The 24,352-nt window shown below is 41.3% G+C and overlaps 1 protein-coding gene across 5 annotated transcripts in view; it reads right to left on the bottom strand.

The window, feature by feature from the left end:
- The window catches only part of NEK11 (NIMA related kinase 11), a 377,860-nt gene that overhangs the window by 337,482 nt on the left and 16,026 nt on the right, over positions 1–24,352 (bottom strand). The gene's annotated exons all lie outside the window — the stretch shown is intronic.

The raw sequence follows: 24,352 nt of genomic DNA, 5'->3' as shown, positions 1-24,352 counted from the left end.
ACTAATAGCAACCAAGCTACCTACCTGCTCCTCACTAACAGCGCCAACATCTGCACCACTAGTCGAAGCAAGGGCCTGCTCAGTAAGCTCTAAACCCCTTTCAAGATTGCCAACGTCCCTCAATATTGCAAGATGCCTCTTCAGATCAGCAATCTCTGACTCTAAAGAGACCACCTGCTCACACTTCTCACAGCGGTATGCTCCTTGGAACAGCTGCTCCAAGTGCACGTACATGTGGCAAGATGTGCATTGAGTGGCATTTTCAATCCTGCTCATCCTAGCAACTATGAAGTTTATAAGTACTAACAGTAAAATGTACTTCAATAAACTATACCTTGTTTAACCGCTTCCTTGTTCAAACTCCTTCTGTTTCTAACTGCACACACTTTAAACAACCAGCACTTCAAATCAAGCACACAGATCAGTCATTTTTTAGAAGCCTCTGTTTAAATAGGGACACCCACCAGGTGTGTTAGGTTATCAATTAACTAACCTCACCCACTGCACGGTTAATTAATTAACACGGTTTAGATCCGGAGACCCCCTGCTTCATACCTATTTAAAAAATTGCTCGGAATGCGCATTTTTACATATTTCTGATTCTGTTCAGAACTTTTCAAAACCAGGATTGTTAATGCAACATTGTTCAGTATGTGACACGAAGGTTGTCACAGTGTAAGTATGGTAGAATGGCGACCTCAAGTGGTAATATGGTGAATTAGCTTTTCTGTACATATACAATTAGATAGGAATACAAAACCTCTTTATATAGTTAATATATATTTGATAGATTACATTACAAACAAGAGCAAACAGAATAAATAATGAATTATTCTTGCTCAGGGTTCCGCTGTGTTACAAAGTAAAAGGATCTGCATGAAGAGACAGACAAGCCAAAACCAACCAGTAGGAAATTGATCCCAGGCATAGATTTATACAGCTTGCTGTCTGTTATACCATGCCTCAGTGATAACTTTCAGGGTAATTTCCAAAATATCTCAGTACTTCTCAATATCTCACTTTACCCTGTGCAATATGCATTAGAGCACCACCTTTTTTCCTCACTGCCCCTTACCTGTGGAACTCCCTCACACTCAGTATACGCCAAGCACCCTCTCCCCCCAACTTCAATACTAACCTTAAAACTCACCTTTTAAATGAAGCATCCCAATAGCCTGCACTCATGGCTACTGTCCCACACTGTCACTCCTACCAACCATTGTGGCCAAGCACTGCCATCTACTGCACTTATTCCCTCACCTGCTTTCTCTGTAAGGCTTGTTTTATAGTTGGCACACTCGCGCGTGTGCTAATGCTCCTGCACGTGAAGCACACTTTTTGTGTGTACAGGTCTGTGCTGTGAGCGACAGGTGGGCGTAGCTGAGGGGGAAATTAGCAGGTTATTTTCACTGATTTAATGACCATTCTGGAAGGGAAAGGGTTACTGCAATGTGTCTGTTTTGAAGGCCATGATGAACTATTTGCAAGTATGAAAGGCAGCATTCAGGTCTTGGAGATTAATGCCTCTTTATTGTAGCTGAATGTGACAACACCTTTGAGCTTTTTTCTATCCCCCTAGCCTGGTGTCCTACGCAATGTAAAGGAAAGGGGGTATTTTTCAGGTTAAGGGATGACCGCGCTATGCCAGATGGGCCGTGGCACTCTGCTCCGGGGGCCCTCTTCAAATGGTTCAAAGTAAATATTTTCGTTAAAAGTAGTTATGGTATTCTGCATACTTTGAGCATTTATTAAGCAGGAAAGTCACAAATATTGGTGTGTACGATTTCACACAGCCCCCCTAGCCCCCCTCCGATAGCCGTGCTGTGATTTGTGATTGTCTTGGCAGCGTCACGTGGCCCGGCAGCAGCACGAACATACATTTTTCATGTCTTTCCTCCGATCTGCCGGGTCAACGCTCACTGCTGTACCCGCGCGCATCTAAAGTATAGAAGGTAAGGTTTAAACACAGTCTATCATAATTGACGCGCGAACAATATTGGAACGCCTAAGTCTTCCAACATACCACTTAGATTGTAAGCTCTCTGGGGCAGGAATTTCCTTTCCTATTGTTTGACTTTGTTGCACTTATTATTATTCTCTGTATTGTATTGTTTCTTTGAAAAGTGCCGAGTACACTGTGGGCGCTATATAAAGATATACATACATACATACATACATACATACATACATACAATACAATACACCTCCTTGGGTTTAACAACACATTATAAATTAAAGCTGCAGATGGAGGTTACTATTAGGAAAATATATTTGCCAGATAATCAGGTTGGTCACTTGATGACACCCATGAGCTTCAAGCATATCAAAAGGAAATAGCTTTTGCAATATATATCATCGTATTAACCGACCCTGAGACAGACTCCCTCACAATTCACTGAAAAATTTATACTTTTTTCTACTTTCTCCCTGAAAAAATAACATTTATCTTTATATTTTTCTAATTCTAGAGTGCTGTGGATATTTTCTATTTTTGTATTGTTTTGATCCAGAGAGGTGAACATGGATCGCCCAGTGAGCGCCTATGCTACAACTAAGCCTCTATTCTTATTTATTTATATATAAATATACATACATACATATATAAGTGTAGCCCCCTGTAAACAGCACAGGCTATACCTATCTTCCTTCTGCTGTGGTAAGTCCTGTTAAGATCAGGCACCAGTAATCATCCTGGGTCTTCCCCCCTTATAGCCCTATCCTGAATGATAGACGCCGGCCTGGACTCTGCTGCAGGTGTGAGCACGAGGGGAGGTCCTGTTGACATCACGAGGGGTGGGGCTAGCTCTATATTTAGTAGCCAACTCCGGTGAGTAGTGTTGTTCTTCTTCGTGCGAGAGTAGTGGTTCTTCGTGCGGTAGTAGCTCTTGTCTTTTCGTTCGAGATTAGTCGGAGTCTGGAGTTGCCGGTTAGTTATGCCGGGAGTATGCAGGGCCGCTAACAGGCCATGAGTCAAGAAATCCTGCGGATCGGACCGAGGATTTGGAGAGAACTACGTCTTTTAAGTAGAGCTGATAGAGTTATAGACTTGGTGGACCAATGCCCTCACCCCCCTGCCAGGGGTGATGGGGAGAATCCAAGACCCACCGCGAGGCTAACCTCGGGGGTGGGCCACGGGGTATTGAAGCCCTAGCTCAGACCATCCTGCCGGAAGAGTGACTTGGAGGGAAGGAGAGGAGGAATTATCTGGGCGAAGGCGAGTGGCGTATAACACGTCCTGGCTAGTGTGTTGCGGCTGTTGGAAGCCCTTATCGTTGGGATATTGTTGCGTTGTCAAATAAAGAGACTATTCCTCACCCATAAAGACTATGTGTGACTTGGAGAGTACAACCCTGGGACCCAAGGGGATCTTCTATACCGGTCCTGTGCCATATTCCTGGGAGTATAGAAGATGGAGGTGCTGCACCACTAAGAGATCATGGAGGCTACCACCCCAGAAGCCCGGTCCTGGCTCCCCCCACAACATCGCGGGAAGCTCAGGCCCTCCTGTTCCTCACAGGTACGCACCACACCGCATGTAATCTGCCCTCATGCACCCTAGACACCACCGTAGAGTCTGGGGGGGGGGGGGGGGAAGATAGGTTACATATACATATATTCATATATATATATATACTGTATATATGCGTGTGTGTATGTGTGTGACACTGTGTGTGTATATACATATACACACACACACAGTGTCACACATATACTCACACACAGTGTCACACATATACGGGCACCAACAACAACTGCAGTGAGGACCTGCCCCTCCCCCACATCGGCAGACACCAGCCACCTCCGTCCAGTCTCCGAGCTCCCACCGGTCCAGAAGGCGCCCCTCTCCTGTCCGGGCGCTCTGACCGGTCGGTCCCGGGCGTGGGGGGCGGAGAATGCAGCGCAGGCCGCCGAGCGCATGGCGACCCGAAGCGGGTGCAAGCCGGTGTCGGGAGGACGCTGCCGGGCGCACGGCGACCCGAAGCAGGCGCACGGCGACCCGGAGCGGGCCGGCATCGGGAGGACGCTGAGTCGCCCGATGAGCGGGAGGGGGGACTCAGCGGGAGACAGGGACACAGAGGGGGAGAGGGACACAGGGGACACGGGGCGAAGAGGAGAGCTAGCGAGGCCACAGAAGCAAGCAAGCCAATAAGAGGCGTGCATGGGCGGGGCCGGGCCACGGAGCAATCTGATAGGCCAGAGGCTGAGTGACAGACCGACGGACCAATCAGATTGCCCATAAGAACAGCCAACATACAACGTTTTCAATTATATAGATATAGGAGTGCTTTCACCAAATTTAGTGTGTGTGTGTGTGTGTGTGTATATATATATATACCTATACACACACATATATACATACATATATATATATATACAGTGTTCGACAATTCATTATAAATACACGCCCGTGGCGGGTGGATTTTGGGCGCTGGCGAGTAGTTGCTGCGGCTCTATGAATTCCCCTGCTCGCGGCAATATTTTTTTTTTAATTAAATAATCCCCCTCCCTGATTGGGCTAACGCCGGGAAGAGGGCCGGCAGGCAGCGCTGGGTTAGCCCCTTCCCCCTGATCTCCTCCCCCTCCTGATCTCCTCCCCCCCCTGCCCGGAGGTGTCCGCCACCTGGGATGCAGGAGATAGGGGGAGGGGTTGTGTTGCGCGGCTGTGCACGTGGGTGGGGTGCTGCCCCTGCCCCGCTCCCATGTGCTGCCCCTCTCCCGTGCTTGCCCCGCTCCCATGTGCTTGCCTCGCTCCTCTGCTTGCCCCGCACCCGTGCTGCCCCCTCCCGTGCGCTGCCCCGCTCCCGTGCTGCCCCCTCCCGTGCTGCCCCGCTCCCGTGCTTGCCCCGCTCCCGTGCTTGCCCCGCTCCCGTGCTTGCCCCGCTCCCGTGCTTGCCCCGCTCCCGTGCTTGCCCCGCTCCCTTGCTTGCCCCGCTCCCTTGCTTGCCCCCTCCCATGCTGCCCCCTCCCGTGCGCTGCCCCCTCCCGTGCGCTGCCCCCTCCCGTGCGCTGCCCCGCTCCCGTGCTTGACACAACTTACACTACTGGGTGGCTCAGGGCTATCTCGGGCCTCGGGGGCTGCTGGCCTAGTGCAGGGAGTCACTGACTCCTGCACCCTACCTCCTTCCCCTGGCTGCTCCTGGCACTGACTGACTAGCGTGGGCTCAGCGCACGAAATGTATCTATTTCTCCTGCAGGGCAATCCTTCAGCCCTATTGGCTACTCGGGGGCACCTGGTGCCTTTCCCCCTTAGCCTCCTGGGAATTGTAGTCCCGTGGAGGCTATTTCTACATTGGGGCCGCGTGCGCGATTCTTCTGCACATGCGCAACTCCCTATAGGCCACCGCAACTCCCTAGCTGCAACCGCGCATGCGCGATCCCGGCACCTGCGCGCGCAACCATAATGGAGGCCCCCGCTAGCCGGTGTTGACGGAAGTCTTTTCCTACTCGTACTCGTGTAAAATCCACATGCTCGCCACAAAAGTCAACATAGGTACTCGTGGAGCAGGATCGCGTCCACCAACAGCGTGATGACGTTTAACGTATGACTAGCGTTTTGTTTCAGAGACCCGGATGTTCAAACGTATTACATCTTTACGTCTCCACAAGCGACTAGTGTATTAAAACAATAGCGCTACTTTGAGTGGTAAAGCTGATACATTTGAACTATCCTGTTGCCATTTGTTTCCTGGTTGGTTCCAAGGCATGGACTCCTACAATACATCATGGACCCCAAAAATTGGGTGATTGTCCTTTGCTTTGGAGCATAAGAAGTTCCTCCCAGATGAGTACCACTGACTTGAGATAATATATCTCTCAATGCGCATGTGCTAGCTACACTTGTGAGTGTGCTATTTTTACTTTTTTCATTGATAATAAATGTCAACACAGATTTATGGTATGTGGCACGCGCCTCTTTTTTCTAAACAGATTCTTGTGGATGTGGTTCATCTTCCTAGAAGCTGCAGAACTACCACAGCACTGTATACAGGCATACCCCGCTTTAAGTACACTCACTTTAAGTACACTCGCGAGTAAGTACATATTGCCCAATAGGCAAACGCCAGCTCACGCATGCGCCTGTCAGCACGTCCTGAACAGCAATACCGGCTCCCTACCTTTACCGAAGCTGTGCGCAAGCAGGGAGACTATAGAGCCTGTTACAAATGCATTATTTACATCAGTTATGCACGTATATGACGATTGCAGTACAGAACATGCATCGATAAGTGGGGAAAAGGCAGTGCTTCACTTTAAGTACATTTTCGCTTTACATACATGCTCTGGTCCCATTGCGTACGTTAATGCGGGGTATGCCTGTATCCTTTATGTAGGACTTATATACGTTATGGACTAAATCTATGGACATTTTCTTGCAATTATCACTGTATTCACAGTATTTTTATATTAATTGAATTGTCACATGTACACATTTTTTGTCTATGTTTCACAATGTTACAACTTTGATACTACATGCGATTTCTTCACAAACACAACTTTTATTGTATGCACATAATTCATGTTTCACAATATTATTGGAATACTCTAGCAAGCGCTTATTTTGTTATATATTGTCTCACTCCTCATGTTGTGTATGCCCTCTCCTGCAATTTACATGATATTTGACATATCAAAAACGCCCATTGTGTGTAAGATTCCTTTTCTCACTCCTTATGTTGTGTGTGACCTCTCCTGCTCCTGCAATTTACATGACATTGGACATAGCAAACACCCATTGTGTGTGAGATTCCTGAGCATCGATGTGCGATCCTCAATGGAGCCCTCACACATAGTGTTCCTCCACATTTTTCATCTTGTCACTCTAGGGATCCAGCCTGCCTCAGGGTCATGGGCATAGAGTCCGTCTCAGCCTCCAAATTTGGGGAAGTAGGGGGGGGGGGGGGGGAATTCAAGGCTCTTAGTATCCGTGAATCCTACTGGATCTATAGCCTAGGTACACTCTCGCCACTAGGACTGAATGAGTGTATAGATACCAGTATTTTGGTATAATAGTATATTTTATACATCGTTTCTTCCCATTCATATTATATATATATATATAATATATATATATATATATATATATATATATATATATATATATATATATATATATATATATATATATATATCAAACAAAGAATAGACTGCGCTCCTCAGGTGTAAAATCAGACTAATTACCAAATGATTGTATTAAATGGATATAGCAAAGGTGAATGGCAAAAGTGAATGCAACAGTATTATGGATGATTGACTCACACTAATAAAAATACATGCAATATGTTATAATAAAATGCTGAGTGCCAATGTTTAAAAAGCTGCTGTAAACACAAATATATGCCAGTGAACAATACAAATATAATAAAATGGCATGTGTTGGTAGTTATGACTACTGCACTAATGAATCCCTCCTGAATGATACTAAATGAATGATGAATGGAAAAATACAGAAAAAATGACACTAAGTGTGTCAAAGATAAAAATAAAAATAAAAATAAAAAATGTGAAAAATGTAAAAATATATCAACCAAACCAAGGGTCCATGCTAGGATCTGGCTGCTCTCATCAAGGACCAACGAACTCCCAGAAATCTGTGAACAACAAGAAAAGAAAGCGCCCGATCCTAGTGCAGCATGAAAAAATACAATTTAATAAAAATGAATATGAATAAAACCAACAAATGCGAACTCACAAACACAGGATAAATAAATGCATATAATGAGTATACTCATTCGCCAACCGCCCACGTTGTGCCTTGGATGGCGCGCCCTCTCTCTGTCTGGGTTTTCTCAGCTCTGCTGAACCGACATCCAGCAGGGGATACAGGAAAAAGCTCACCACAATGTGACCCGGAAGTCCTCCACAATGTTAGTGTATCCGGATATGAGGTCTGTAGTCCGTGACCCCGCGATGCAGGGGCTGATCAGAGAAGTCTCTCTGCACTCCCAAAGGCAGTCCGTAATGAGGTGGGCAGTGAGGATAGAGTCAAAATATATATCACAGTGTGACAGCAGCTAAAAAACGCTCTTCTCTACGCGTTTCTTCACATAAAGTGATTTCATCAGGAGATATCTGCGCGCCATCCAAGGCACAACGTGGGCGGTTGGCGAATGAGTATACTCATTATATGCATTTATTTATCCTGTGTTTGTGAGTTCGCATTTGTTGGTTTTATTCATATTCATTTTTATTAAATTGTATTTTTTCATGCTGCACTAGGATCGGGCGCTTTCTTTTCTTGTTGTTCATATATATATATATAGCGATGTATTTTGATTAACATCCATTTGTAGAATGTAATTTACCGAATTGTTCAGATTCACTCATTTTTATAATCCAGCCGCTGATAAAACTCTTTGTAATTCTCATTTGGCTCACAAATTCACTTTCTAGCATTTACCTATGTATTTCATTGGAGAATTTTCATCCTATGGGCAAGTATTGTCTTTCTCTAAATTTGGTTATTCTGGCATTTGTCATTTACTTTAATGGTATATTATCTAGAATCCATTTATTAATACCAAGGTATATTTTCAACATATATTATAAACAGTTATTGCATTCTATGTCTCATTCCTACTTAGATATTTTATTGCTTATATATTATCTGTGGGGGTTTATTTTTGCCCCTATTTTATGTGTTTTTGTTGTTATTGTATATTTATGATCTGAATAGCTATTCACTGTGCTTGCAATGTAATACATTATACTGTTTATGCACTTTGACAATTGTCATCTCGTATAGTTGTTTATTAGTTACACTTAGATTTCCAGCATTGAAGATGTTAAAAACTGCTGTTGCAGTTTCCCTTGGTGCTAAGCCAATAGATTCTGCCTTCTAGCTGATATCTGTAGCTCTTACAGCTGACTGTTTCCACCTGTGTTGTTGGTTACCTAGCAACAAAGGCTATTTAAACCCAGACTCTCAGTCACCTAATCACCTCTGATGAAGTCACTCACGTGACGAAACGCGTAAGGACGTATCTGATGCTCAGCAATCACAGACGGACACCTATGCGAGAGGCAACTTCAAACACCTTCTTGGCAGCACTCTGGATACAAGCTGCTGGCCTGATCTGTCTTCACTGCAAGATAATGTGTACTATACATTTGTGATCTGGCACTACAAGCGACGGATGGGTATTAAATAGTTAGCTAGATCTTCAGATGCGAGTTTGGGAGGCCACATCCTATGTAAAGATCAGAAACTTTGTGAGTTTGGTCTTCACCATTCAGGTATGTGGAAACATGTCATACCATGATCAAAAGAAATCACTGAGGACCTCAGAAAAGCAGTTATCGATGCTGATCAGTCTAGAAAGGGTTACAAAACCATTTCTAAGGATTTGGGGCTCCACCAATCAACTGTCAGACAGATGGAGAAAGTTCAAGACCACAGTCACTCTACCCAGGAACGGTCTGTAGAGGGAGAGGGGGTTGGCCCGGTATTAAAGGGGTTGCACCCCATATGGCCACCCCCTGACCTCACCAGGGAGGCAAGGGGTTAACTGGACTGCGGTCCAGGAATGTGGCTTACACCTTGTCATGTCAGGAAAATGTATGTTCCCCTGTTCCCATGTTTCATTATAATCCTGTATTTTAATGTTTTAAAGTGCATTTCTGCATCTCCAGTTCTGGAGGTCACAGAGAGTGGATATTTGGCCAATATGTGGAGGCACTGTAGGCATTAAAAACTGGCAAATTTCGACCCACTGAGCACACCAGAATGGAACTTATTAATATGTGTAGATATTAAAGTGTTTATGTATGGTATTTTGGATCTGCTGTGACAATGCAGACTCCATCTGCTATGCTAATAGGTCATGAAGGGCAGCCGGCTGATTGAGCCTAAGCACTGTGATCAAAAGTTAACTGCCTGATTGTTTACACTAAGTACTAATCAACCGACCAAGTACTAATCAGCAGACTCTGCCACTCTAATTGTTACCTGAGGGTGGAGAATCATCAAACTGGACTGGTTTGTAAGTGTTATGTCTACACCTACAAACAATGCAGATACTTCATTTGGTAGACTGGTCGTTGCCCCTGATTTAATTATGGGGCTACCCATGTACCCAAGTACACATGGGCTAATTAGCTGGGGGGCATGGGTTAATCTGTGTCTCCACGTTAGGGATTGGATACAGATAATTGTTCACCAATAGTCTGTATTCAATGTTAAGAATAGGGTTACACAGGTATATAAACTGTGTCAACCCTACAGTTTTTAGTTGTGCTTCTGATTCCACCTGGAATGTCACCGGATTGCTGGAGAATTGCTAGCTGATACTTCTCCATCCCCAACCCTAAGTAAGTGTTACCTTCTTGTCTGTTAATTGTACTATATTGCTGTGTTCACCTTTTTCAAGGAATAAATTATATTTTATTATATCTAAGCCTCGTTCAGTTCAACCCAGATATTTGGTGTTCATTATATCTTGTCATAAGTTACCGTGACACGGTCGTCCTACAAAAATCTCTCCAAGAACAAACCGTAAAATCCTCCAGGAAGTCACAAAGATCTGCAGGCCACTCTCACTTTGGCTAATGTGAGTGTTCATGACTCTACTATGAGAAAAAGACTGAACACAAATGGTGTTCATGGAAGAATAGCCAGGAGAAAAACACTGCTCTCTAAAAAGAACATCGATGCCCGTCTGAAGTTCGCTAAAGAGCACATAGGTAATCCACAATAGTTCTGGAACAATGTTCTTTGGACAGACAAGTCAAAGGTAGAACTTTTTGGCCTCAATGAGAAACGTTATGTTTGGCGAAAACCAAACATTGCGTTCGAACAGAAGAACCAACTGTCAAGCATGGTGGTGGGAGTATGATGGTTTGGGGCTGCTTTGCTGCCTCGGGACCTGGACAGCTTGCCATCATTGACACAACCATGAATTCTTCATTGTATCAGAAGATTCTAGAGAAGAATGTCAGGCCATTCGTCCATGAACTGAATCAAAAGTGGGTCATGCAGCAAGACAATAATCCTAAACATACAAGCAGATCTACAAAATAATGGCTGCAGAAGAAGAAATTCCATGTTTTAGAATGGCCTAGTCAAAGTCCGGACCTAAATCTCACCAACATGCTGTGGCAGGACCTAAAGCGAGCTGCCCATGCAAGGAAGCCCTCAAATGTCACTGAGTTGAAGCAGTTCTGAAAGGAGGAATGGGCCAAAATTCCTCAAAGCCAATATGAGAGAATGATCAGCAGTTACAGGACATGCTTAGTTGAAGTCATTGCTGCCACCAGCTACTGAATCTAAAGCTTCACATACTTTTTCACACACAATATTGAATGTTGAATAATTTGTGGATAAATAAATGTTGAAAAAGTATCATGGTTTTTGTATCATTTGTTTGATCAGGTTAGCTTTATCTATTATTAGGACGTTGATTAAGATTTAATAACATATTAGGCTTGAAATATATGAAAATCCGAAAGGGTTCACAAACTTTTCTCGCCACCTTCCCTTAAATTTTTATCTGACTGCCGCAAAGTGGCGGGAAGGGGGCAATGCATGTAAGTGCCACTTGTGCTGGTACAGTAGCTTCAACTATACTATTTAAATCTTGAACAATATGGCCCTCATTCTCCAGAGGTCGGTCTGCCCTAGGAAGACGGCATTAAGGCAGAGAATGCTAAGAATCCTCTGAGGTTAAACAAAAGCTGTCATTCAAACCTCAATCTGGCTGCCTACAGCTGCCGACTCTCTCCAGTGAAACAGCACTTCAAGAACTGGAAGACGAGCTTCAGAAAATTAGATGGGATATTGTTGACTTAGTGAAGAAGAACTATGAAGATTCCATTGAGCTCAAAAGCGAACATCTATTATATTACAGAGGTACACAAAATTACAAATTAAATCTGAATGCAAAGATGGAAAGAAGAAAACTGATTAAAAAGAATATAAAACCAAATCAACATCAAGAACAACAGGAGAGAATTTCAACTGGAGATTAAAAATCGCTTCAGTTTGCTCGAAATGCAGAAAAACACTTACAACAAGAAATGAAATACTCCCAAGACACATGAATTGTATATGTGGAGCTGTGCCAGATGATCCGCAAGCTTGTAACTGAAGATGTAAGAAAACATAATTGTGATATGGTGAAAATTACTATTAAAGATAACAAAAACTTAAAGAGAATGAAGCAGCCACGTATGATGGGAAGAGGCAAATCATTCCACTCAAACAAGACAATGGATCAACAACAAAAAAGACTGTGCACTTATTATATAGAGAGTTGAGGACTTCTACATGAAAGTGTATGAGAACCCAGAAAACACGGGGCTTAATCCAGCAGAGGAAGAATGAGAAGAAACTTCCAATAATGTACCCTGTGTCCTCCCAGAAGAAGTGGCAAAGGAAATAAAATCCATGAAGAATGCAACAGACCCTGGACTTTGTCCAGCCTAGAGAACAAGTTCATTTACCCAATAATTAGCTACTGTATATCAATTGTGTTCAATACATTTAAACTACAGTACACTATACAGTAGTTCAAAGATCTAGTCGCTGTATTAATCCTGGAGAAGAGTAGATTGTGATACCTTTTAATGGATGCACAAGAGTTCTCGGGTGGACAATATAATGTACTGATATGATAGTAATATTACGATAATAGAAAATAGAAATTAGTCAATATTGAACTTTATTAGCATGTTATTGTAATAAGTCTGCCATATGAGTCATTGTTGTTTTAGACACATCTAGTGACATTCAATTTAAGAAAAAGCAGAGTTGATACTGTACATTTCATTACGGCACCCCTCCTTCAATTTCCATCCCTCCATGATAGCGGCACCTCTTCTCGCAGGGATCACTTTGCCCTGGGTTTGTTCCCTTTTTCCTAAACCCTTCCTTACCCCCATCTCTAATGTACATGAATAGGGAAAGTTGCCTAGGAGTAACATTTAACTCTTCCCTTTCCTTCTCCATTCACACCATGGCTAAAATGTGTCACTTCTTCCGTAATATTGTCAAGATTCACCTTTTCCTCTGTCAATCTACTGCTAAAACACTAATGCATGCCCTTATCCTCTCCCGTCTGGATTATTGTAACATACTGCTAACAGGCCTCCATGCCTCACAACTTCCTCCTTTGCAATCAATCCAAAATTCTCACTTTCTCCCAAAACAGTCTCTGCTCATCGCCTCCTTAATCCCTCTCCTGGTTTCCCATCAAGTTTCTGATCCCCCACAAAGTTCTCCTCCTTATCTCCACTCATCTGCTCCTTCCTATATATCAACTTTGATCTCTTGTTATTCCCCTGCTCGTCGCCTGCACTCTACCCATAACTGTCTCCTCCACACCCCTTTCACCTCTACTGCTTTCTCGTGCCTTGAACCCTTTTCCCTAATTGCCCCCTACCTGTGAAACTCCCTCACACTCAGTATACGGCAAGCACCCTCTCTCCATTACACTCGGTATACGGCCATCACCCTCTCTCCCCACCTTTAAGTCAAACCTTAAAATTCCCCCTAAATTAAGCATATCAATAGCCTGGACTCATAGCTACTGTCTCACACCCACAGTCCCTCCTACCAACCCTTGTGGCCAAGTACTGACATCTACGGTAACAGGATAATACATAATTACAGGGCTTGCCTAAACCAATATTAATTGGATAAATATACCAATACTACGTGATTAGTATATAGTGTGCAAACAATACATACTCAAATATAAAAGTGACATAGATTGTCTAATACTTTCTATCAAAGGATAAAGACGATATGTCCTGCAACCCAGAAAACTCATGGATTGTCCAAATCTTTCAAAATTGATCATGTAAAAATAGTTCTGTATGGCTCAGATGACTGTGTTCATAGTGCAATATGAAATAAAGAAGAAAGAACAGTGTAATGCAAAGTGACTGCAAAAGGACAGTGAAAGTAAATACAAGGGGACACTCACATTGATGTTGTGTAGTGCAGTTCAGTTGATATTCAAATGCTATATCAGGGGTTAAATGGAATATTCTTAAACTCGGGGTCGGTCAAAGATGGATATGGCTCATCATGCAGAGAAGAAAAAGGGTATACATAGCGTGATACTTCTATAAAAATGTAATAAAATATAAAAACAGACAATTGGAATCGCACTTACGAATTTCCTGGTCTTTTAAGCTCGAATTCAGAAAACTGCCAGACAACCCGGCTGAGTTAGCCAGAGATCCGACGTGGAGGTGCTGGTGTCTCCCGTGTTCCTGGAAGCCGGTGAGGAGTTAGCTTCCTCTGTCGTGTCCTGGACACCCCTCCCACCGTGATGACATTATGGAAACCAGCTGACCTTCAGGCCAACGTCCCTGCGCACTCAGGTTTGCTCCGGTATTCAAACTTAGATGTTAAAAAGCCCTACGCGTTTCACAACTGCTCAGGTCGCTTACTCAGAGTGTGAAGTTTGGCGGGATCCAAGATCCCGTACATATCATTCAAAGTCATTAAATAATGTTAAAAAAATGTACCCGTTCGTTACCAGATTTTGTCCATAGTTCTACAATGATATTGTCTCCATAGTGTATACCATCATGATGCATGCTTCAGGTGGCATTTAGATATACATAACCATACCGGTAACTACATTTAACATTATCCAAAGTTGATAGCAAACTATAAAATGTTAACCCGTTGTTTGATAGATTATATCCATAGTCCTACAAAAGTAGTACTTGTGTAGCATTTAAAATACCATCATGCTACATGCCGTTGGACTTCATACCTCTGAGACAGTGAACTGTGCAGTTGTGAAACGCATAGGGCTGTTTAGCATCCGAGTTGGAATATGGGAGCACAAGGACATTGGCCTGAAGGTCAGATGGTTTCCATAATGTCATCAAGGTGGGAGGTGTATCCAGGACCACGACAGAGGAAGCCAACTCCTCACCGGCTTCCAGGAGCACACGCGACGCTGGATCTCCGGTTGACTCAGCCGTGTTGACTGCGGGACCTGCGGTTTTCTCAATTCGAGCTTTAAAAGACATGGGAATTCATGAGTGTGATTCCAAATGTCCGTTTTGATGTTTTATTAAATTTTCATAGCAGTATCACGCTATGTATACCTTTTTTCTTCTCTGCATTATGAGCCATATCATCTTTGACCAACCCTGGGTTTAAGAATATTTTGTTTAATTCCTGGTATAGCGTATGAATATCAACTGGACGGAGTGCCCCTTGTGTTCAGTACTTACTTTCACTGTCATCTTGCAGTTACTTTGCATTATACACTGTTCTTTCTTTATTCTTTATTTCATATTGCTCTACGAACACAATCACCTGAGGACCTGCACCATAGAGAACTATTTTTACTGCCATCTACTGCACATATTCCCTCACCTGCTGCCTCTCTAAGTCTACCATCATACAACTTAGATTGTAAGCTCTCCAGGGCAGGGATTTCCTTATTTATTGTCTGACTTTGTTGCACTTATTGTATTATTATAATTCCCTGTATGGTTTTTGTCTCTTTTGTAAAGCGCTGAGTACACTGTGGGCGCTATATCTTAGACAGGTCTGCAACCCTGTCTTTCACCATTATTGCCCAGCACACAGCACTTCTACTGCAGCAAGGGATTCTGGGAAATTACATGCAATTGAGCACACATTGCCACCTTTTGTCTCAAGCTCATATTACACGAGCAACCCTTAAGACAATGCATGCTGCTTTAAACACAGCTTTTAAGCATAGGCTGGGGTGAGATGCAATCCCACTAAACCCACTCACAGACATGTTTCAACAGTGGGAGGTTGGTTGCTGGCTATGCTGGTTTGAGACTAAAGGCATGTAATTTCCCAGAATCCCGTGCTGCAGAAGGAGTGCTGTGTGCTGGGCAATAATGGTGAAATACAGGGTTGCAGACCTGTCCAAGACATTCAAATGCACATACAGTAATATTTACAGTTGCTATATGCTTTACTGTGGAGGTTTTTTGTCACTTTTTTACCCACCATAACCTTAATAAGTGTGGTGAATATCTATATATCTATATATATATATATATATATATATATATATATATATATATATATATATATATCTATTAGAGAAAGAAAAGAGAAAAAGCGCCCGATCCTTGTGTAAAATCAGATGAACATTTTAATAAATCATGGACAAGACAAATGCACACTTACAATTTGTCTGATTAAAATAAGCATTTTATGGGACCTGCCCATGCACCAATCGAAGACTCCACAGTCACCTCCGCTCTGCAATCTCACGATCAGTTCGAGACCCAGTAGTTGAGAACGCCGTTTTCTCCAAGGTGTATAGATTATCATCCGTCAGGAGCTTCTCAGCAGCGTGCGTCCGCCATTACTCCCACGCATGTGGTACTGGATACCGGAAGGACTTTCCTTGTGGTTCCTGTGTCTCTCTCTGGTGCCGAAGGCAGGTCAGCCACCGTAGTTGCAATGCAAACCGTCCCTACGCGTTTCTTCCGCCTTTGCGGATTTCATCAGGGGATGGACACCAAGGGGGCTAGCTGGTGTTAAATAGTCCCTCACATCAATGGCTCACAGGTGTATTTAATACCAATGGTGTCATTAAATCAAGTTGATATCTGGTGCAATATAATTGAAAACTCTATTACATTTGAACTTCACAGAATTTGAAACGTTAGTGCACTTAACAACAGCAAACGAGGATACTATTGCTGATGGAATAATTAGCCAATTTATATGCAGATTATATACTAACATGAACAGGATATGAACATAGAAAAGAACTTGTTCCAACATTTATATACTAAAAAATAATAAGGAAATATAAAGAATATATACAGAATATAATTAGATAGAATACAAACAAATTATTTCTTACATATGTATATCAGTAATAAACAAATTAATTGTCACATATTATATACATGTCCTACCTATAACCAATAATATACCACATATATATATATAATAAATATAAAAATAATGAGTCTAAATACCGTACTAATATCTAGAATATAATAATAGTTCAGAAAACGAATAAATGCATACTTAAGCTTGAAAAAGAGAGAAATATTTCATGTGTCTCTCTATGTGTGAACTGGAAGGAAGAGATGAAACAGTGACTGTTGATTGCAAGGGACAAGCCAAAATTTCTATATGGCTATAGATTTATATATCAAATATAGCCCTTTTGGGTATTTCGAATTGGTCGAGTTACAATTGTTCCCAAATAATTTTATCTATATCCTTGTGGAGAAAGGATCCCTATAGATATAATGGGGGCAAAAAATGATCTAGCATATGAGGAAAAAGGGAACCTAGATTAAAACCACCCCAAAAAGAATATTGTATACATATATCAGTGTGACGACTAATATTCGTACTAGTTCCAAGTATAATACCTATATAAGGAATGAGAGTATGTTAATAAATGTCTATTATTGACTAATATATATTGAGTAATAAGGGAAAAAAGCGGAGCTCTATTTTGCTTAAGAGAAAGGGAAAGAATTATCAGCAAGCCAAAAAAACAGCAATCCAAGTGAAATGGACTAACTAATAATTGAATAAAGTTTAATTTTGGTGTATTATATTGTGTCTCGTGTAAACATAATTTATATATTTAATAAGTGAACTTAATTTCTAGTCGTGATTATTACATAGTGACTTATTATGTTTCATAAAAAAAATGTGATAAAAATTATAATTATAAATGTTGTGTGTTTGTGATGCAGTGCTGACCAAAGGTCCCACAGTTACACCAACTAGGACCCCAGAGGGAGCATGCTAAACATGCTCAACCCAGACCTCTGAGATCCTGTCAATGGGAGTGGAATCTATATTACACTATAGTGCTTATATCAATACAGTCGTTTAGACCCCCTGGACTCAATGTCTCTAACATGTAAATCCAGAAGGTCTCCCTTAGGTTCAGTTTTTTAACCCTGTCGCCACTTAATATTGCTAAAGGGATATGTTCTAAACACATGACAGTCAGTGATGATGGATCCTTGTTGTGTGTTTCCAAGAAATGTCTAGATAGGTTGTGAGTGGTAATGCCATGTAGAATGTTTCTTCTATGTTCTAGAAATCTTGTGCTTAGAGTCCTTGTGGTTCTCCCCACGTATTGGAGTCCGCACTTGCATGTGATGACATAGATCACGAATGAGGATAGACAGTCCATATGGCTCTTGATTGTATGTGCAGATTTGTTAAAAAAAGATGTAACTTGATTGGTCTTGCACATATGTTTACATGTTATACATCTATTTCTACCACAAGCAAAGTTACCATTTGTTCTCGGTTTTGACAAAGAAGGATCCTTGATTTGTTTAAGGCGACTAGGTGCCAGAATGGTTTTCAAGTTTCTGGCTTTTTTGTATATAATGGGAACCTTAGTTGGTAATTTATTCCCAATTATTGGGTCCCTTAACAATATACTCCAGTGTTTGTTGAGAATTGTTGAGATTGGGATCGGAAACCGACGTATCACACAAATACTCCACAACGGAGAAAAAGAAGCTGCGAGGAACCAGGGGAGGGAAGCGCGAACAAAGAAAGAAGGAAGGTAAGCTAAGAGCCAGCAATCCAGAGACATACGGCATTTTTAATTTATCAACACATATTTTGTCTAGTAACCACATAGCACTGCTGACCAAGGGTCTCTCATTTGCTCCCAGTAGTCTTCCAAACAGATTTGACCTGTTTGTAGACTTGAACAAATATATTAGAAAAATCACACTGATGCGACATTTCACCATGCAAAACAAGGAAAAACAACAATGTATACTTAACACACAGGAGATAGCTTGTATTGATGCAATGTCCACCCTGTTACAAGAAGGGATACAAATAGAGGAGTCGCCACATTTTTTGGACATAAGTCAGTTATCTGTTTATGAGCTAGATAGTCCTACATCATCCACGAATAACCATTTAAATATCACATCACAACTAGGAAGACCCCCAATTCTAGATAGAGATTCAAGTATTGATGGATCCGCTGATCTTTCTTCAGTAAAAGATATCAAAATAGTCCACTCTCCCTTTTCTGCAAAGTCCACGTATTTTCCTTACCATTCAAAGGGATCATTTGTTGAAACATTTTACACCATGGTTCTTAAAGACTTTGAACAAATGTGTTTAAATACAACATCAATACGGAATAGAAATTTATCAAAAGAGGAGAACATCGCACTCAAGGAACTTTGTAGTCTAAACAACCTTGTCATTAGACAGGCGGATAAAGGAGAGGGCATAGTTCTGCAGGACAGAACAGATTACCTGTCAGAGGCCTTTAGATTGTTAGGTGACAATACCTCATACATCATTTTGGGGCAAGACCCTATGGAAAGTTTTCAAAAAAAGTATAAAGATCTTCTTACTCAGGCTCTAAATATAAATGTCATTAACAAGTCAGAATTTGGTTTTCTTTACATACGGTTTCCAAGAACACCCATTTTTTACCACATTCCCAAGATACATAAGCACATATCTAATCCTCCTGGAAGACCCATTGTCTCAGGGGTGGAGTCGATGACATCCAGCGTGTCCCAATACGTGGATTATTTTTTACAACCTTTAGTCACACGACTAAAATCATATTTAAGGGACACGTTGCATGTCCTCGACTCCATCTCTGGGATTACCTGGAAACCCACATATATCTGGGCAACATGTGATATTACATCTTTGTATACTTGCATCAAACATAACAAAGGTCTAGACGCAGTAAAACATTTTCTTAATTTGGACACAAATTTAGGCAACACACAATCCTTATTTATTTTACAGGCTATTGCATTCATACTAGAACACAATTATTTTTTATTTGAAGACACTTATTATTTGCAGATCTGTGGAACGGCCATGGGCACGAGATTTGCCCCCAGCTATGCGAACCTCTACATGGGTTTGTGGGAGGAACTACATGTGTGGGGTGATGCGGATCTGGGGGCGAGTCTTGTGTACTATGGCCGTTACATAGATGACATCATCCTAATATGGGATGGTGATCAGGAACTCCTGGAACATAAACTACAGGCATTTAACAACAATGACATGGATCTGAAGTTTACATATAATATTAATAGGAACATGATTGTGTTTCTGGACTTAGAACTGGAGGCTCATTTAAATGGAGAAATCATCACCAAAACACACTTTAAAACAGTGGCCACTAATAGCTATCTACACAACAATAGCAACCATTACAAAAGATGGTTGGCCAATATCCCCAGGGGCCAATTTCTCAGAATTAGAAGGAATTGTTCTTCGCATTCTGATTTTTTGGCCCAGGGGGAAATATTGGTTGCTAGATTTCTGGCCAAGGGTTATGACAAACACATCATATATGAGACATTTCGACAGGTAGGTCTCCTGGAGCGTAAATCTTTATTGTCCAAATCAAACAAGGTTGGAAGGATCAATGGTGACTTTGGGGTCAATTCAGTCAGGTCACCATTTTTCATTACGACATTCAATAATTCAGTCAAAGGCATCTCAACAATTCTCAACAAACACTGGAGTATATTGTTAAGGGACCCAATAATTGGGAATAAATTACCAACTAAGGTTCCCATTATATACAAAAAAGCCAGAAACTTGAAAACCATTCTGGCACCTAGTCGCCTTAAACAAATCAAGGATCCTTCTTTGTCAAAACCGAGAACAAATGGTAACTTTGCTTGTGGTAGAAATAGATGTATAACATGTAAACATATGTGCAAGACCAATCAAGTTACATCTTTTTTTAACAAATCTGCACATACAATCAAGAGCCATATGGACTGTCTATCCTCATTCGTGATCTATGTCATCACATGCAAGTGCGGACTCCAATACGTGGGGAGAACCACAAGGACTCTAAGCACAAGATTTCTAGAACATAGAAGAAACATTCTACATGGCATTACCACTCACAACCTATCTAGACATTTCTTGGAAACACACAACAAGGATCCATCATCACTGACTGTCATGTGTTTAGAACATATCCCTTTAGCAATATTAAGTGGCGACAGGGTTAAAAAACTGAACCTAAGGGAGACCTTCTGGATTTACATGTTAGAGACATTGAGTCCAGGGGGTCTAAACGACTGTATTGATATAAGCACTATAGTGTAATATAGATTCCACTCCCATTGACAGGATCTCAGAGGTCTGGGTTGAGCATGTTTAGCATGCTCCCTCTGGGGTCCTAGTTGGTGTAACTGTGGGACCTTTGGTCAGCACTGCATCACAAACACACAACATTTATAATTATAATTTTTATCACATTTTTTTATGAAACATAATAAGTCACTATGTAATAATCACGACTAGAAATTAAGTTCACTTATTAAATATATAAATTATGTTTACACGAGACACAATATAATACACCAAAATTAAACTTTATTCAATTATTAGTTAGTCCATTTCACTTGGATTGCTGGTTTTTTGGCTTGCTGATAATTCTTTCCCTTTCTCTTAAGCAAAATAGAGCTCCGCTTTTTTCCCTTATTACTCAATATATATTAGTCAATAATAGACATTTATTAACACACTCTCATTCCTTATATAGGTATTATACTTGGAACTAGTACGAATATTAGTCGTCACACTGATATATGTATACAATATTCTTTTTGGGGTGGTTTTAATCTAGGTTCCCTTTTTCCTCATATGCTAGATCATTTTTTGCCCCCATTATATCTATAGGGATCCTTTCTCCACAAGGATATAGATAAAATTATTTGGGAACAATTGTAACTCGACCAATTCGAAATACCCAAAAGGGCTATATTTGATATATAAATCTATAGCCATATAGAAATTTTGGCTTGTCCCTTGCAATCAACAGTCACTGTTTCATCTCTTCCTTCCAGTTCACACATAGAGAGACACATGAAATATTTCTCTCTTTTTCAAGCTTAAGTATGCATTTATTCGTTTTCTGAACTATTATTATATTCTAGATATTAGTACGGTATTTAGACTCATTATTTTTATATTTATTATATATATATATGTGGTATATTATTGGTTATAGGTAGGACATGTATATAATATGTGACAATTAATTTGTTTATTACTGATATACATATGTAAGAAATAATTTGTTTGTATTCTATCTAATTATATTCTGTATATATTCTTTATATTTCCTTATTATTTTTTAGTATATAAATGTTGGAACAAGTTCTTTTCTATGTTCATATCCTGTTCATGTTAGTATATAATCTGCATATAAATTGGCTAATTATTCCATCAGCAATAGTATCCTCGTTTGCTGTTGTTAAGTGCACTAACGTTTCAAATTCTGTGAAGTTCAAATGTAATAGAGTTTTCAATTATATTGCACCAGATATCAACTTGATTTAATGACACCATTGGTATTAAATACACCTGTGAGCCATTGATGTGAGGGACTATTTAACACCAGCTAGCCCCCTTGGTGTCCATCCCCTGATGAAATCCGCAAAGGCGGAAGAAACGCGTAGGGACGGTTTGCATTGCAACTACGGTGGCTGACCTGCCTTCGGCACCAGAGAGAGACACAGGAACCACAAGGAAAGTCCTTCCGGTATCCAGTACCACATGCGTGGGAGTAATGGCGGACGCACGCTGCTGAGAAGCTCCTGACGGATGATAATCTATACACCTTGGAGAAAACGGCGTTCTCAACTACTGGGTCTCGAACTGATCGTGAGATTGCAGAGCGGAGGTGACTGTGGAGTCTTCGATTGGTGCATGGGCAGGTCCCATAAAATGCTTATTTTAATCAGACAAATTGTAAGTGTGCATTTGTCTTGTCCATGATTTATTAAAATGTTCATCTGATTTTACACAAGGATCGGGCGCTTTTTCTCTTTTCTTTCTCTAATAGGTACTATGGGAATTTGGTGAGCCCAAGAAGAAGCAGCCTGGACCTTTGTTTTATTCATTCATGGACTTCATTTGGACTTAAGTATCATTTTTCAAAATTTTTTATAGTTTAATTTTTTGTATTTTTATGCTTTTTTATATGTTCAACAGACCATTTCATTTTTTTACATTTTTTGCACATTTTTCACAAGTAGAATTTGTTTGATTCATGTTGCTATAATATATTTTATTCCAATTGTTATAGGTAGGCACTAGTTGGTTCATGCAAACATCATACTCAATTTTGATATTTGGTGCAACATTTTGGCACACGTCACCAGGGGGGCAGCAATTTGGGTGTGTTGAAAAAGGAGCGCTGTCTTTAAAACTGTTCATATATATATCTATATATAGATATATCTATATTCATAGATATATATTCATACATTCATTTACATACATTTAAAGTACATTTCTTTTGTAATAAATGTTAAAAATGAAAGTCAAAATCATGTTTAAAATGATTTCAAACTTACATCATTTCCATAGTCATTTATATTTTCTGCACTTTTTATTGAGGGTTTAGTTTTTTCTTGATGCTTCCTATTTAACATGTATTAATCCTAATAAATATTATCACAATACATTTCTTTAAATCGTTATCATTGGAAATGTTTTGTTATTGCCCAATCCTGAATGGGCGATAGCAGACATAAAGAAGAGACCAATTAGGTTTTTAAAGCTCTGTACACTATAATTCGACATTTGAATTACACACGATATATATACAGTACAATAAAGACTGAATATATTTATGGAAAACAAATACAAAAACCCAGCATTCCTCCCAAATTGGCTTGTAATTTATTACTGAACTTTTACATTTTGATCCCAAGTCTTTTAACAAAACGAGTCATTTTGTTGTATCTTTTGATCGAAAAATTATTTAGTCCTTCTAATCATGTCAAGGTAAACTCAATTTAAAGCAGGTACCTACACTAAATGTATAATATTTCTTATTGTCCTATGGACTAAACACAGAGCAGCCGACAGGAGGGGGGAGCCGGGACATGTGTCTCGCACTCGGTAGCTGTGGGGGGCCCGGCTGGCCGGTGCTACAAGTTGGGCCCGACTTCTGTCAGGGCCCGGCTGCCAGTCCTCTCGCTGCCGGGCCTGGCTCTCCTCCCAGTTGCGGGGCCTCCCTCACTCTGTCCCACGCCGAGCTTCCGACGCTGGCGAGCGACAGGCCTCTGTGCCGTTGGCACGCGCCGGAAGTAAGTTTGGCCCAGCTTCCGGCATGAGAGGGAGGTCTGGCGCATGCCAGCAGCTTGGCGTGGGACAGAGTGAGGGAGGCCCGGGCCCAGCGGCAAGAGCAGCAGGGGAGAGTGAGAGGGGGAGAGTGAGGAAGTGAGTGAGTAAAAGAGGGAGTAAGAGTGGGACGCAGGTGAGATAAATACATGCGAGTGGGAGGGGGGTGCGTGAGGAAGAGGGAGTGAAACGGAGGGGAGAGAAATACATGGGAAGAGGGGGGGGGGGAATAAAAGGGGCTCGGAAGGTGTG

The sequence above is a fragment of the Ascaphus truei genome, chromosome 2, assembly GCF_040206685.1.
Source record: "Ascaphus truei isolate aAscTru1 chromosome 2, aAscTru1.hap1, whole genome shotgun sequence".
Taxonomy (NCBI): Eukaryota; Metazoa; Chordata; class Amphibia; order Anura; family Ascaphidae; genus Ascaphus; species Ascaphus truei.
This window is presented reverse-complemented; position numbering and strand designations above follow the sequence as displayed.